We start from the raw sequence: 14,664 nt of genomic DNA, 5'->3' as shown, positions 1-14,664 counted from the left end.
AAGCATCTGACAGCAGAGTTTTCTGGCCAGCCACTAACTCGCCACTCCATGGCAGCCTGACTAGAAATGCTTCGTGGCTACGAGCAGCCATCGAAGGAAGCAGTGGGGAGAAATCAAAGACTCACTGTTTTCTCTTCCTCCGCCGTTGGATGACGACACAGCACAACAGTATCATAAGTGGCAGGGAAATCACAGTTGCTGCTGTGCCTATCATACAGCGCCTTCGCACATCTTGGGGACAGAAACAACTTGCGGGCCTCTGGGGATGGTAGTCCCTTGTGGTTGTCTCGCCGACCGGAGGAGCAGTTGCATCTGGAGGAGCAATTCGGGACGTTAGTCCGTCCTGTGCACCTCTGGTAAGCTTGCAGCACGTCTGACATGGCCAGGAAGTTCTCTGTTTCCCCCCAGCGCTGGTGCCTGCAGGCACGCTCCCACCCTTTGGGACAGCTTGTCCCACCGAACAAAGGTCAGGCAGCCAGAAGGGGAGCACGGCGGGGAGCGCAGCTGCTGGACCCGTCGCTCCCTCGAGGGACACGGACAAAAACCACCCCAGTGGCAGGGAGTGCCACCCCCAACTCTTCCTCCCCCCCGGCCAGCTCCCACACCCCGAGGGGACGGAGTGGGGCCCTCTCAGGAGACACCTGAGCCTTGCTCTCCCCTTCTGCCTTTTCTGCAGCACGGGCACCGCTTGCAGGTGCTCCCAGGCTTCGGGACGTGTCTCCCACTTAGGGACCCCAGCAAGACTGCTCAGTACCTGAATCCGCTCGAAAAAATTTGTGTATGTGGCTGTGGTGGTCTTCTCCGGACTTTGAGAGCACTGCCAAAAGGAGAGAGGACAGGAGAAGCCTCAGCACGGCTCAGGCACAGAGGATGCAGGAGGACGGGGAGGTTCCCTCTAAGCCCCTGCCCGATCGGGGAGTCAGGGCATGGCTCTGGACCTCAGCTGACGGGAGGGATCCCGCTCTGTGCTGCTCTTGTGCCTTGGGCCTCGAGGGACTCAGGGCGAGCTCTGGGATGCAGCTACAGCGGGAGGTGCATTCGTGCCAGAGTCACATTTCCCCTCATCTGCGGAACGTGGTCCAGATGCCTCGAACCCAAAACACTTTCAGCTTTGGCTGCTGACATGACATGCAAGAGCGGGCACTGGGGGAAGAGCCTGCTGACACACACTGATCCTGCTGGGTGACACCGCCTGACCACGGGACAGCACTTACCTGCCGTGCCGGTGGCTTGCATCGCCTCCGTTTCTTCGGCAGAGACTGGCAGTGAGCCACTGCTTCCTTCCGGAAACGCCTCTGCCTGCACAGCCTCTCGGTCCATCTCTTGAGAAAGCAAGCGGGACAGTTGGATCAGATCGAACCGTTCCCCATCAGGGAGACGGCATCTTCAGGAGGCAATACTTCCCAAAGACTTGGTAAGGTTTAGAAAAAACGCCTGGGCTTTTGGGGCTGCGCCTGGTCACCACTCCAAACAACAGCCTCGCCTGACCTGCTGGGAGACCAGGAAACTGCACGCGACCTTCTGGTTTGCAATGCACGCAGTGCATTTTTGGCCAACTGCAAGGTGATGCTAAATGCCTCCCCTCAAAGAGGAGGGGAAGAAGCTGCAGCCAGGCCAGCCGGGGAAACAGCCCTGCTGAGAAGGGCTCCTCCGCAAGGCCCTCGTGCCCTTCCCTGTAAGCACCAGCAACAGTCACATTCGTCCCATCCCAGCTCTCGGTCTGCAGACGGGAAATCGAGCACAAGCCAAAAAGCCTGCCGAATCAGCATCTCCGCCCGCCTGCCAGCACTAGGAGAGGGCAGCCAGCGCTGCCTGGGACCTCGCTGCCGCCTGGAACTGGCCCAGTGGGCAAGCAGTGCTGCGCGTGAGGTGAACACAAGTTCAGCACACGCCAGGCCCTCAAATCTGCCTACCGACGTCTGCACAAACCAGCTCTGAGCCGTACTGGTGAAACTGGGCAGCAGCTGCCCCTGGCACTCGGCGTGAACCACAACTGGCAGCAGAGGCCCTGCACCGTCTCTGTGGCTCGCCAGTGCCTGCAAGGCACGAACCCCAGCGTCGCTGCTGCGAGGCTCTGATCGATCCCTTCCTGCTGCGCAGGCTACAGCGTGTCCAGACGTGGATCTAAAACCTGCGGTTGCCGAGTCTCACGGCTAAGGCAGAGTGAAATATACCCACCGTGTGCTCTCTCCAGTTCCGCCAGAATATTGCTTAGGACTTCAGATGGCTCCGGGAACTTTTTTCCTCCTTCAGCGTGGTACTGTGCTATTGAAGGACCTTAACAGAAAGTGTTTGGCTCAATTTCACATGAATAAAATACGGAAAACCAGTGCACAGCCTGTGAGGTCAGTAAAGACAGACTACTCACCCCTGCGACGCAAGCCGGGCTGTAACGCAGCATCCGGCTGAGGAGCCGGAGGAGTCCTCCCGACGGGCCCATCTGTAACTAAACACCAGAGAAGCTTCTGTCACCTATTGTGATGCACATCGGCAGAACTGAATCGCAGAAGCGGTAAGGGCATCACGCAAGGAGCGGGCACACACGCAGAGGCGCCCGGCTGGCAGCTCTCGAAGGGAGGAAAAAGCCAGGACGTACCCACGCCATCTCCCGGAGGCTCGGCCCTGGAACCCAGGCGGGAAGCTGGACCACCTTCGCCTGCAGGCACGTCTGCAAAGAAGCGCAGGACAGAACAGCTTCCGTGACACGGCTCAAGATACTTCTTCAGCTCGGAGTGGCAGTGAGTGCAATCCAAAGACGGGATTACGCCACGGCACTCGTCTCTCCCTTCCGCCCAGGAGCATGGTGCAAAGAGTTACCGCCTGCCTGCAGTGGCACCATGCTGGGACGAAACGAAGCACGCGCGGAGCTGCCGGGAGAAAGGACTCCCCGGAGCTCACACCAGCTCTAAACTCAACCCCAACGAGCCCGCTGGCTTGGCAGCCAGCACCGGGAGCAGCTCAGGCTCCGAGGGGCCAGGAAAGACAGCTTCGCAAGGCAAAGCGTCCCCGAGACATGTCAGTGAGCCCGATCCGTTCCCTCTCTGCTCTTCTCCATATCTGTGCATCAGCCATGGAAAGAGCAACTTGAATTTCACACGTAAAGAAGGTTAAAAGGTAAATGCTCCTTCCTCCCACTTGTGGGATTGCTCTCGGGCTCGAGGACAGTAACAGGCCAAGAAGTCCTGAGAGGATCTTAAGGAAAATTGCACGTGAATAAGCTCTTCCCACATTGTCAATGTTTTTTCTTTCAAGGAAAGGGACATTGAGAACTTACATCCAGGATGCCCCAAGGGCTCCAAACCAGCATCCAGCCGAGAAGCTGGAAAACCATCTCCACCACCCTCATCTAGAAGCAAGCACAGATGAGAAACGTTTCCATTGTGTGTTGGGACCCACTTCTGCCTTAGTGACCTGCAGGCACTGGAATGGGTCAGGTAACAACGTGGGAGCCAGAGGTAGGTGGAGATTGCCAAAGCTGCAGAGGGGCCCGGTGACCCCTTGGCTGGCTCCTTGCAGCTCTCCAAACTCCTTCCAGGCCATGTGCAACAGCCCTCGAGGAGCGGATGGACCAACATAGGGTCCCTCGGGGCTTTCTTACCGGGAGAGCTGTCGCACACAGAGGAAGCCCTCGCTAAAGCGCTGGAGGGAAAACCCACCATCCACGCTTCTCGGGGAGAAGAGCCTGCTGGCCCATGACAGGCTGCACCAGCGCCGCCTGCTTACCTGCACCACGTGCTCGCCACGGAGCGGCCCCGGCAGCCCTGGCATGCAGGGCCACCAGGAGGAGGAGGACGAGGAGAAGGCGGCGGACAGGGGCCATGGCCCCCTGTGCTCGCACCACACTGCTGCTGCTGCTGCTGCTGCTGCTGCTGCTGCCGCCGCCGCCGCTGCTGCTGCTGCTGCTGCTGCTGCTGCAGTCGGGGCCGGGGGCTGAGCAGTCGGTGCTTATGGCAGGCGCGGCATCACGGGGCTCTGTGACCTCACAGCCCCACTTGTGACCTCACAGCCGGGCCACGGCTGCTTGGGGACGGCTCTCGGGGCGCTCGTGGAGAGCCGCTGGAGCACAGCCGGAGGGCTGCCCTCCCGGGGAGGGGAGCACGTCCCGTCGGGCAGCTCCGTCCAAGGGCTGGGACACAGTCCCACACGGGGCTGAGCCCACAGCTCTGCCCTGTTTTCTGGGCACTGTCACAGGGCAGCGAGGGGCTCACAGTGCCCCAGACCAACAGGAGACCACAGCCAAGGGATTTCTGAGATCCTCGGGTCTGTTAGCAACAACTCGTGAGGCTGAAGAGTGATTTCAGTCTCGAGACAAGTGTAAGACGCCCTCCTGTAGGCAGCTTCCAGGCTGGAGCCCAGTTTGGCGCCTTGATGAACCCCAGGGCTAACGAGTCTCTTTTGTTTTATGGGAAAGATGAAGCCTTTACTTTTCTGTTTCTTCTTCACGTGAAATTTAAGGGAATACTTTGCGTCAGGGACCTCAAAGAGCAAAGTCAATCAATAAAGCAGAAAAAATATTGTCTTAAATTATTTGACGTTCAAAAGGAAACCTCGAGAAGGCACACGGTGGGTATACGCTGCCTGACCAACGTAGTGGCCTTCTGTGATGGAGTGACTACATCAGTGGACAAGGGAAGAGCTATGGGTGTCATCTATCTGGACTTCTGCAAGGCCTTAGACGCGGTCCCCCACAACCTCCTTCTCTCTAAATTGGAGAGTTACGGATCTGATGGATGGACTGTCCGTTGGGTGAGGAATTGGCTGGATTCAGGAGAGAGGTGAACCAAGATCCAGGGCTCCAGCCGTTAAAGCCGTCCTTCGGCTGCATCACCTGGAAAAGGTCTCCGGTCTGTTCCGAGACCTCTTTCATGTTCTTTTGTGCTTCTACTGTGGTGCTGGTTGCGTTGAGTATGTATGTGAGGCAGCATTCTCCATTGGTGAGATTTAACATTCTACATACCCCCTGCTCTTTTAACAATAACATAGCTGAAGCTAATCGATTTTGCAGAATTATCGATCTTTTTGCTGACTTCAGACATCTTTTGATCAAAGTACTTGGATTATAACTTGGATTATTATGCAGTTAAAGTAATAAGAAAACCACTTTTCGGTACATTATCGCATTTACACTCAAGATGAATAAATTGAGGCCAGTTCATGTAAAATGCCTGCACAATGCCCATAGCAAATCACAACCAAAATGAGGATGGAGCCGAGGTGTCCTGTGCCCGCGGCCTAAGCAGCCAGCGATCCTCCTTCAACCCTGGCTGCATGGCAGCCCCGCTGATCACCAAGAAAAGGGCTCTACTGAGAGTAAACAAACTTACTCTGTATCAACAAACTGATTTAGAGTGCAAAAGATTTAAGGGAATGTCTACACAGTAACATGAAACCAAAAAAGCATTCAGTGTTGGCAGTGACACCGGCTGACTGCAATACGTGTTGAACACAAGACCGTACTTCCCACGCAGGGTTTCCACGCACTCCTGGTGATACTCCTGTTTCCACTCAGGCGCATCCCATCTCGGTTACAGAGCCTTCTTCACCTCCTTCCAGCACCTTCCACGCAACACAACTCGCAGGACACAAAGGTTACGGGAAAAGGAGAAGGTCTAGAGATAAGAACAGCGACAGGCTGCTGGTGAAACAACAGGGATTACAAATTATTTTCTAAATGTACCGGTGACTAGAAAACTCTCACTGCGCTACAATCGGACTGAACATTCAAGCAGACATTTTGTCTTCAATTCCTAGCGTAGTACCCCCCATTATTCCTCGTGCTTTCTCTGGGAAAGTCTTGAATCAGAAAGATGGGGGGAAAGTAACTCTCCTAGCTACTGGACTGAAGCCTGCTGGCTGCGCTCCTAGTTCCTAGCTAGTTGAGAGAGGTTTGCTAAACATAAGAAAATGTTTGTACGTCTGAGACCTGAATGCCAAATCTTCATTCCCATGGAGTAGGAATATCCCAAGGAAGCAGAGCACAGTACCGACCAGCTGTGCCCCAACCAAAGTTGCAGTCATGTCCACAGATCGCTATGGCTGGGCTGGAGATAACAAAAGATGGAACATAATTGCTATGACAACCAGGTATTAACACCCCAAAAGGGCAACGTCTGATCAGCGTGTGTGTGTGCACATGCGCCCTTATCCACCTGTTGATGATTATGCTTGTCCAGTTACCTTGATTTCTTTCAGTCATCAGTCTATTAACTCTCATATATAATATATACACGATATAGTTAACGGTGGATGAGAAATGTCTTCTGTGGTTTCTATATGCCTGTCTAAAAGCAGCGAGCCAAATGCTACTGTCCTGATAAATACACAAGCCTTACTGACAGCAAGGGGTTATGCCTGTCAGAGGCTTCCAACACCGGACACGGAAGCCTTGAATATATTTCAGTACCCGGCAGAAAGCAGTTACTTGAATGTTCCTCGAACAGACGCCATGTTAGCTTTCGACATCGTTGAGTTATTCCCTTCTCCAAAAAGTGCATTTTAAAGATGATAATGATAACAAAAGGAATATCGCTAACAAGGCGTAGGCTGACTTTTTGAAGAAGCTTTCAGCACAAGGTAATGAAAATGTGAATTGAAATGAGTGAACAAAAACAAAAGACACAATTCTAATAAAACAATTTACCACCACAAGGAACTTCCCTTGTGTTGAGATGCAAAACTCTTCTAATTAGAGTAGCAGATGCTGGATTGTTTCAACATCTCTGAGCGTTAATCTCCCAAGAGCGTACGTCCATCGAGACCAATTGAACCGAGGTGTTCCAGCAGAAAGGAGAACGTCCTGGTGGGTGGGATCAGAGATGCAGGAGATCTGTCAGCATCTCGGAGAAGGGAACTGCCGCTGCCACGGAGAGGTTATGACAGATTCTGGGGCCTGTTCTAGAAGTCCGGTGGCAGCGGAGAGGGGCTGCTCTGGCAGCTGTCAAGAAAGGGTCTTCCTCATGTGGTGAACCACCACCATGGAAACCTTGAGACAGACACTCTCATGCCCCGTGTGTCTGGAGCTGTTCACGCCCCCCGTCCTGGTCCTGTCCGGCGCACACAACTTCTGTAAGCAGTGCCTGGAGGAGATCCTGCTACAGCAAAACTGTCACCACATCAACGGGTTTTTCCACTGCCCCCTGTGCAGGAGGGTAAGGAGGAGTGATCCTACGTTCCCTGTGGAAGCTGGGCAGATGCCACATCTCGTAGTTAGGAGGCTTTTGTTTTAATTTGAAGGGGCAGGTATGCCCCGTCTCTTCACTGGAGGACAACAGCTCTCACAAGGAGTAACATGCCACGTCGTATTTGTAGTGAACGGAAGAGGTTATTTGCAATCACTCCCATGTTTTTAGTAGTGTGGCATCTGCATTTCTGGTCCCTGAACACACTGCTGCTGCACTGCAACCTGGCCTCACAATCCTTGGATTCCTGGAGGAGGAAAAATGTGCAAGTGCTAAACGCTCTCTTCTTTAAATTAGGTATTTTCTAGGACTCTGACTAAACAAGATATTTGCTTACCATTGTTTCCCATTTGGACAGGTTGCAGGTTTATTACGTAAGTGAATCAGCAGATTTTCTTGATATTTGGAACATACTTATTTTAATATCCATATTTTACAGACTTTTGGAAATGTCAAGTCCACTGTGAAGGCTTTTCTTAGGGATAGATTCTGCCACCAAATGCTAATACGTAGCATTTTAAAACCTTCTCATAGTCTTTATGGAGGCAAAACCTTAATTCAGTGAAAACTGAAGACATCTATATTCCCTGTCTAGCATGCAAGTAAATTTACTGACTTCAGGGAGTAAAAGGTTCAGGACTGGATTCTCGTAATGCCTTCATGACATGCCTCTGAATATTTAAAAAAAAATACACTTTTTACCTGTTACAGAAACTGTAAGATCTCTCTACTTGATTTGCTAAATTCTGATTTCAGACTAAACAATGCAATTCCCGTTTGTTTAGAATAAACTTCCTACACTCAGAGGCAAAGTATGGGCGAGTGATGCTCACGAGCCTTCAAGTTACAAAATACACGTTTGAGTGAACTGGCTGCCTAGGTACTTCTGCACTATTTCACCACGGTTCAAATCTTATCAATGTAAATATCAACTAAATAAAAATGACATATTTTTTCTACATTACACCACATTATCAGAGAAACAAAGCGTTCCTGTACCACTCAAACTATTTTACTATTTTTTTCCTTTGTAGGTCATTTATTCGAGGGGCAGAGGAATTGTCGGCCTGCTACGAAATAGTTTAGTTGAAAGTATACTGGAGAAATTTAAATATGAGCTTGAAAAAATGTGTACTCAGGAGAAAAGACAGTTGACCCAAATCTGTGAAGAACAAGGAGAAAACATGAATTTGGTATGAATTTTTATCTATCCCTTTTCATTTTAGTAATCTGCACACTTTCTATCCTGTAAGTGCTAAGTCCCTGCTAAGTCCAAAATGTTTTGGAAATCCTAGTGGATGATCAGTACTTCACAAAGTCCTTACATATAGCAAAGTTCTTATAATAACAAATTATATAATATTAAGATACAGAAATTTATTCCAAAATTAAAATAAAAATGAGATAATACTGAATATTGGTAAGGATTTCTTACCCAGAATATTTTTGTCCATCCCACTAATAGGGGATTTTCTGCAGCCACTAGCAAGCAGCTTCATAAACTTCAAAAGAACTGTAACCTTTTTAAAAGTCATGCTCAGCCTTTTAGACTAACGGCAGAACTAAAACTATCCTTACTGAACCTGACCAAGTGGTGTAAGATAAGTATCTTCTTTGCCTTTTCTAAGTACTGTGCTAAAACGACTAAAAAGGACCAGTGTCCCTCCCTTATTCATACTGAATACCCCATTTCCCAAGAATCCACTGATGAAGCTAGCTGCAAAAGGCACAGAAGCACGGCTAGAGGTAAGCACATGAGTAGTCCCACTGAAACCAATCCTCTGAGAGGTCCAAGCTCCCATTCCTCAAGGAGTTCAATCATTCTATTGCCATTCCTACACCAGCACTTACTAGAGAAAGTGACACCGTAAATAATCATAAATAGCTCAAAGGCACAAAAAACCCCTTCGTTCGTTCTATGGACGGGAAGACCCAGTGCCACAGATGGTGACTAGTCATCACTTTTTAGACACATTGTGGATGCATATTGCCCATTTGTCTTTGAAAACTGCATCTCCTCTTTGAATTGTCCCACTGGCTCCCCATTTCACTGCACCTCACTCAAGCCCCTCATTCACACCCTCCGAATTTTTTGTAGGCAAAACTACGTCTGCCTTCTGGTCTGCTCTTCAGTCTTACAATGCCATTTCAGTATCTCCTCCTGTTCCACTAGTGAAGCCATTGCTCATTGCGTCCCACGCAGATGCGTGCCTTCATCATTCAGGCACGAAAAGCATCTCCTGAACTAAGCTGTAAATCAGAGTTCTCTCCATTCTGTAAATCATCTCGGTTTGTGTATGCGTGTGTGACTGTTCTAACATGGAAACAAAATTACAAATATCGGAAAAAAGATGTATTTATCCTTCCTGCAGATATCACTTACCTCCATCATTCATAAGTGTTCTGGGTAAGGACCGTATCTTCACCTGCAGTTGTGCATCAGTTTCCACTCTCCCCCATCACCAGTGGGGTATCTAGCACTACGTATCACCAAGATGCAAAATACATAATCCTGTGTGTGCTGTAAGGTCCAATAACATGGTTTATTGAATGTCAAACTTCCCTATACCATCTGATGTCAAAATTCACATGACATACAGGAAAGGGAGTCCACTTCTTTTTTTCTCAGCAGCTAAAAGGCACGTGGTTTGGCAAAATTTGTGTCATGTACTGCAAATGCCAACAGAACAAACACAGCATAAGAGCAATTTTGGTTTGGAAGACACACACTGCAGCTTCCCCAGCAATACTCAGTTTTGGCACTTCTAACGGTGTCTAACAACAGACAGACCAACAAATTACTTGGATTATTTTGCTTATACATAGATACTAACTCTCCTTGTGTATTTTTTCTCCCTCAGGTGTGTCTGACTGACGATGAGCCAATATGTGCAATCTGTAAACTCTTTGGAAAACAGGAGGACCACAATGTTGCAAAAATACCAGAAGCTTACAATGCAAGGAAAAAAGCATTTATAAAAAAATTACACTTAGTTCATAAGAAATCTGAAGAAGCTAGGAAGGTACAAGTGACTCATTTGAGATGATACTAACAAAATCACATGAACCCTGGATGTTTGATAGAAGATTAGCGAGCTGCATTTTGATTCCAATAGTAGGCAGTCAATTTGTAGATTTTCAAGAGGGGCTTAGGAAGATAAAATGGCTTAGCAGGAAGAGAATAAGAACGTATTTTAATCCTTACTTAGATTGTATTGTAGCCCTGGCCAAACTGGCTCTTCGTCTTTTGTTCACCGAGGTATAACGTGAGTTTTGAATACCAAAACTTTTCTCACATCTTCAAAATTTGTTAATGTTCATTAAGTAGATGAAGAAACATACTAAGATATGTTACTGGATGTGGGCTTGCAGATTTTAACTGCTGTTCTCTGCAAAGAACGTGCAGCACGTGCAATCTGCCATCCCAAATACTTGTCGTAACACGTGTACAGAGCACAAGTATGCCTGTAGAATACCTTACGACCAATGTCTTTACTAGGTAAGTGGGCTTGCAAGGGGGCACTTAAGAGCTGGTGGAAAAAGCTGGCACCTCACTACTCTTTTATCTCCATCCAGAGGTTTCTTGTGTTCGAATAGTTCCTAAGTCTCAAAGTAGACATGCAGAGATCACCCGGAGACGCTCATGTCCTGGTCAGTGCAGTTAACACTCTACTGCGCTCCCACCTCGCTGATCCGCGAGGATCCCATTTTCCCAGAAGTGCTGCTGTCTCTCATGTGACTCCGCTGACGCACTAACCTTGGCAAAGCTGCAGCCGAGCTTTACTCCCAGCTCCCCCAGTGAAAGGGTTACGGAACTACCAGTAGCCTTTTCATTCTCAGTACAGGAAGAGCAGATAGGCTATATCTCGCCTGAAAAAACCGTGCAAACCCACACAATTTATACAGTTTCTCTCAGTGAGCTGACTGCTAGTCCCCTCCTCTGCCCGCCTTGGTGCTACCTCCACAAAGGCTTGAGCACAGTGCACGGTTGCCAAAGCTTCCTAAAGAAAACAAACCACATTCCCCAGAAAAGACGTTTTAAGAGATCCATTTTGCAAAGCACCCTGCAGTTCAGGTAGCTTGCTAACCCAGAGACAAAATAGCAAAACGTTTCAAAATGCATTTACGATTATTTCTATTTTCAATTGGCTTCAAGCACTAACGGCTGCCAAAATTGTAAAGAGTAAGAGCCTATAATGTATATCTACATATCATACTTTTTGAAAGTTAAAAGTGCATTTACCTATTCTGAACACTACTGGAGACGTGGTTATGATGCAGTACATAACTTTTCATTAATTTATTTCACACAGGAAACTGAAAAGCTGATCAATGAGCTAACAGCTGGTGCTACAGACACCAAGGTAATGATTGACGCAGTTGGAACTGGTTTCCTGGAGGACATATGCTACCGAATGGCTGAACTGCAAGCCAAGCTACACCATGACTACTCGACAAAACTGGAGAAACTGCAGGTAATTGCAAACGAGGCCGAAGCTTCGGGACAGCTTTATCAGCAAATGGAAACCCTCCTGGAACAGCACGAAAATTCTGTACAATTTCTACAGGAGGACAAAAAATTCAAGGAAAAGATAGAAAAAGTGCTAGAAGGAAAAGCCTCGTATCAGGACCCACCAAAGCATAAAATTTCCATCAACAGTATTCTGAAGAGCTCATCAGAGAATTAGTATCAAGGATTATCTCCCTACTGCATGCGAGGAGATGCTTTCAAGTACCATTGACATACCGAGACATGTCAATCAGAATGTCCTGCCTTTGCTTTTTCAGATGACAGTCCTGATCAGCACTTCTGCAAAGAAGTACTGCAACAATTTGAGAAGTCAAATGACATCAAGCAAGATAATTTTGAAAATGCAGCCCCCCCCGCACTGCAGCAATAATGCGAACGCTAGCATTAGTGAAAATTTACGGATTTGCTGACAACTTCTGTAAGCAGTGCCTGGAGGAGATCCTGCTACAGCAAAACTGTCACCACATCAACGGGTTTTTCCACTGCCCCCTGTGCAGGAAGGTAAGGAGGAGTGATCCTATGTTCCCTGTGGAAGCTGGGCAGATGCCACATCTCGTAGTTAGGAGGCTTTTGTTTTAATTTGAAGGGGCAGGTATGCCCCGTCTCTTCGCTGGAGGACAACAGCTCTCACAAGGAGTAACACGCCACGTCGTATTTGTAGTGAACGGAACACAGCTGGACTCTTAGGAGTGCTTCAGGCAGCCTTTCAACAGGCTGTTCAAGCAGTGGGGTGGCCACCACTTTGCTACTCCCAAGGCAGTAAAAGCCTCGCTCAGGGAGCCTCTTGAGAGGAGGCTCAGCACCCAGATGGGGAGATACTTTGCAGCACCTCAGTTGGTGATGGCCCATCAGTTAGGGCCCATCAAGGGCCCATTAATTAGCGAGGACCTTTGTTTGGCCTCCAGTACATTTGCTTGTCAGGCTTGTGTCCCTGGAGATGCTCCTGGTGGCTTCCCTCTTTTCCTGGGTATCCCATGTGAGGAGGTCCACGGCCAGAGGATCCCGCTGCAGTAAACGTTCCCTCACCCCATGGGCCCTCACCAGTCCGTGCGACGGGCCGGGTCGGGCTCCCGTCACTGCCGCCCGCACCGTGTGTCCGTCAGGTTGGTGTCGCTGCCTGTTGCTGGCCATGGCCGTGGGCTCCCCCAGCCCCGCAGGGCCCCACCGCTGGTCGGAGGAGCCCCGTGCCCGGTTCCTGCGGGCCGACACCGTGGGCACCCCCGGCTGTGCCGGGCGCGGAGCTCAGGCAGGGCTGGTGTCCCTCGGGGTGTGCTGTAGGTACCACCCGGACGCTTGTGCCACAGCTCTGTCCCTCTTTATTTTGAGAAACAGCTGATCCCGAAGCTGCCGGTGGGGGTTCTGTCGGCGCAACTCCAACCCCTGCCCCGGCGGAGCCACCTCCAGCCCTTGCTGGAGGGCCTGGCCAGGGGGCTCGGGAGGCGCGGGGCCGTTTCGGTTGGGGCCGTGCCTGGAGGGAACTGGGCTGGTTCCAGCGCTGCAGGGCAGGTGGGGGCAGGCTGGGGGGTGGCGGGGGCTGATTTGGCTGGGCCTGGGGGGGACTGGACTGGTTCCAGTGTTGCAGGGCGGCCGGGGACGGGCTCGGGGGACGCGGGGGTTGTGGGGAGGGCGGGCGCGCCATTTTTTTCAGGCACGAACGGCAGCTCCTGGTGTTGGGTACCGCTCTCAGGGGTGCCGGGGCTGCTGGTCCGGCTGTCCGGGCGCGAGGGGTAGCCGCCGGTTTCCCGCTGGGCTCCCTCGGCTGCAGAGAGGCACCTGTGGAGAGAGGAGGCTGCTGAGGCCCTCGGCTGCAGGTGGGGGACAGGGACTCTCCTCCCAGCACGGCCCGGCGCTGGCAAGGCTCACCACCACGGGCTGAGCTGCTGGCACACCGTGGCCAGGGGCACCCTGCACCCCCTGGCAGCGCCGAGCAGGGGGACTCCTGCGGGCAGGCTCACTGCTCAGGAGCGGGCGCTAGTGCGCGTCTGGCTTTCCGGGCAACCTCATTCCCCGCTCTTCCTCGTCCTGACCTGGCTTTGCCTGTGCCCGTCACTTGTCCAGGCAGGGCCAGTTTGAGCTAACGCTGGCTCCAGTCAGAGCGGGCTCCCGAGAAGCAGGCCCAGGAATTAAGAGGCCAATCAAAGCATCTGACAGCAGCAGAAACCTCAGCAGAGTTTTCTGGCCAGCCACTAACTCGCCACTCCACAGCAGCCTGACTAGAAATGCTTCGTGGCTACGAGCAGCCATCGAAGGAAGCAGTGGGGGGGAAATCAAAGACTCACTGTTTTCTCTTCCTCCACCGATGGATGATGACACAGCACGACAATATCATAAGTGCCATGGAGATCACGGCTGCTGCTATGCCTATCACCCAGCTCTTTCGCCCATCTTGGGGACCGAAACCGCTTGCGGGCCTCTGGGGATGGTAGTCCCTTGTGGTTGTCTCGCCGACCGGAGGAGCAGTTGCATCTGGAGGAGCAATTCGGGACGTTAGTCCGTCCTGTGCACCTCTGGTAAGCTTGCAGCACGTCTGACATGGCCAGGAAGTTCTCTGTTTCCCCGCAGCGCTGGTGCCTGCAGGCACGCTCCCACCCTTTGGGACAGCTTGTCCCTCCGAACAAAAGTCAGGCAGCCAGAAGGGGAGCACGGCGGGGAGCGCAGCTGCTGGACCCGTCGCTCCCTCGAGGGACACGGACAAAAACCACCCCAGTGGCAGGGAGTGCCACCCCCAACTCTCCCTCCCCCCCCGGCCAGCTCCCACACCCCGAGGGGACGGAGTGGGGCCCTCTCAGGAGACACCTGAGCCTTGCTCTCCCCTTCTGCCTTTTCTGCAGCACGGGCACCGCTTGCAGGTGCTCCCAGGTTTCGGGACGTGTCTCCCACTTAGGGACCCCAGCAAGACTGCTCAGTACCTGAATCTGCTCGAAAAAATTTCTGTATGTGGCTGTGGTGGTCTTC

The 14,664-nt window shown here is 51.3% G+C and overlaps 1 protein-coding gene across 1 annotated transcript in view; it reads left to right on the top strand.

Annotated features, from left to right (window-relative positions):
• The first annotated feature begins 6,292 nt into the window (after positions 1-6,292).
• LOC142086401 (uncharacterized) overlaps positions 6,293-14,664 on the top strand; it is a 41,366-nt gene continuing 32,994 nt past the window's right edge. Inside the window, exons 1-4 of the mRNA XM_075159439.1 lie at positions 6,293-7,148; positions 8,213-8,371; positions 10,040-10,201; positions 11,492-12,210. The gene's annotated coding sequence lies outside the window, so the exon portion shown is untranslated. The remainder of the gene's footprint in view (positions 7,149-8,212; positions 8,372-10,039; positions 10,202-11,491; positions 12,211-14,664) is intronic.

The sequence above is a fragment of the Calonectris borealis genome, chromosome 10, assembly GCF_964195595.1.
Source record: "Calonectris borealis chromosome 10, bCalBor7.hap1.2, whole genome shotgun sequence".
NCBI classification, from domain to species: domain Eukaryota; kingdom Metazoa; phylum Chordata; class Aves; order Procellariiformes; family Procellariidae; genus Calonectris; species Calonectris borealis.
Note: the sequence above shows the minus strand (reverse complement) of the source record. Positions and strands in the feature narration are given on the sequence as shown.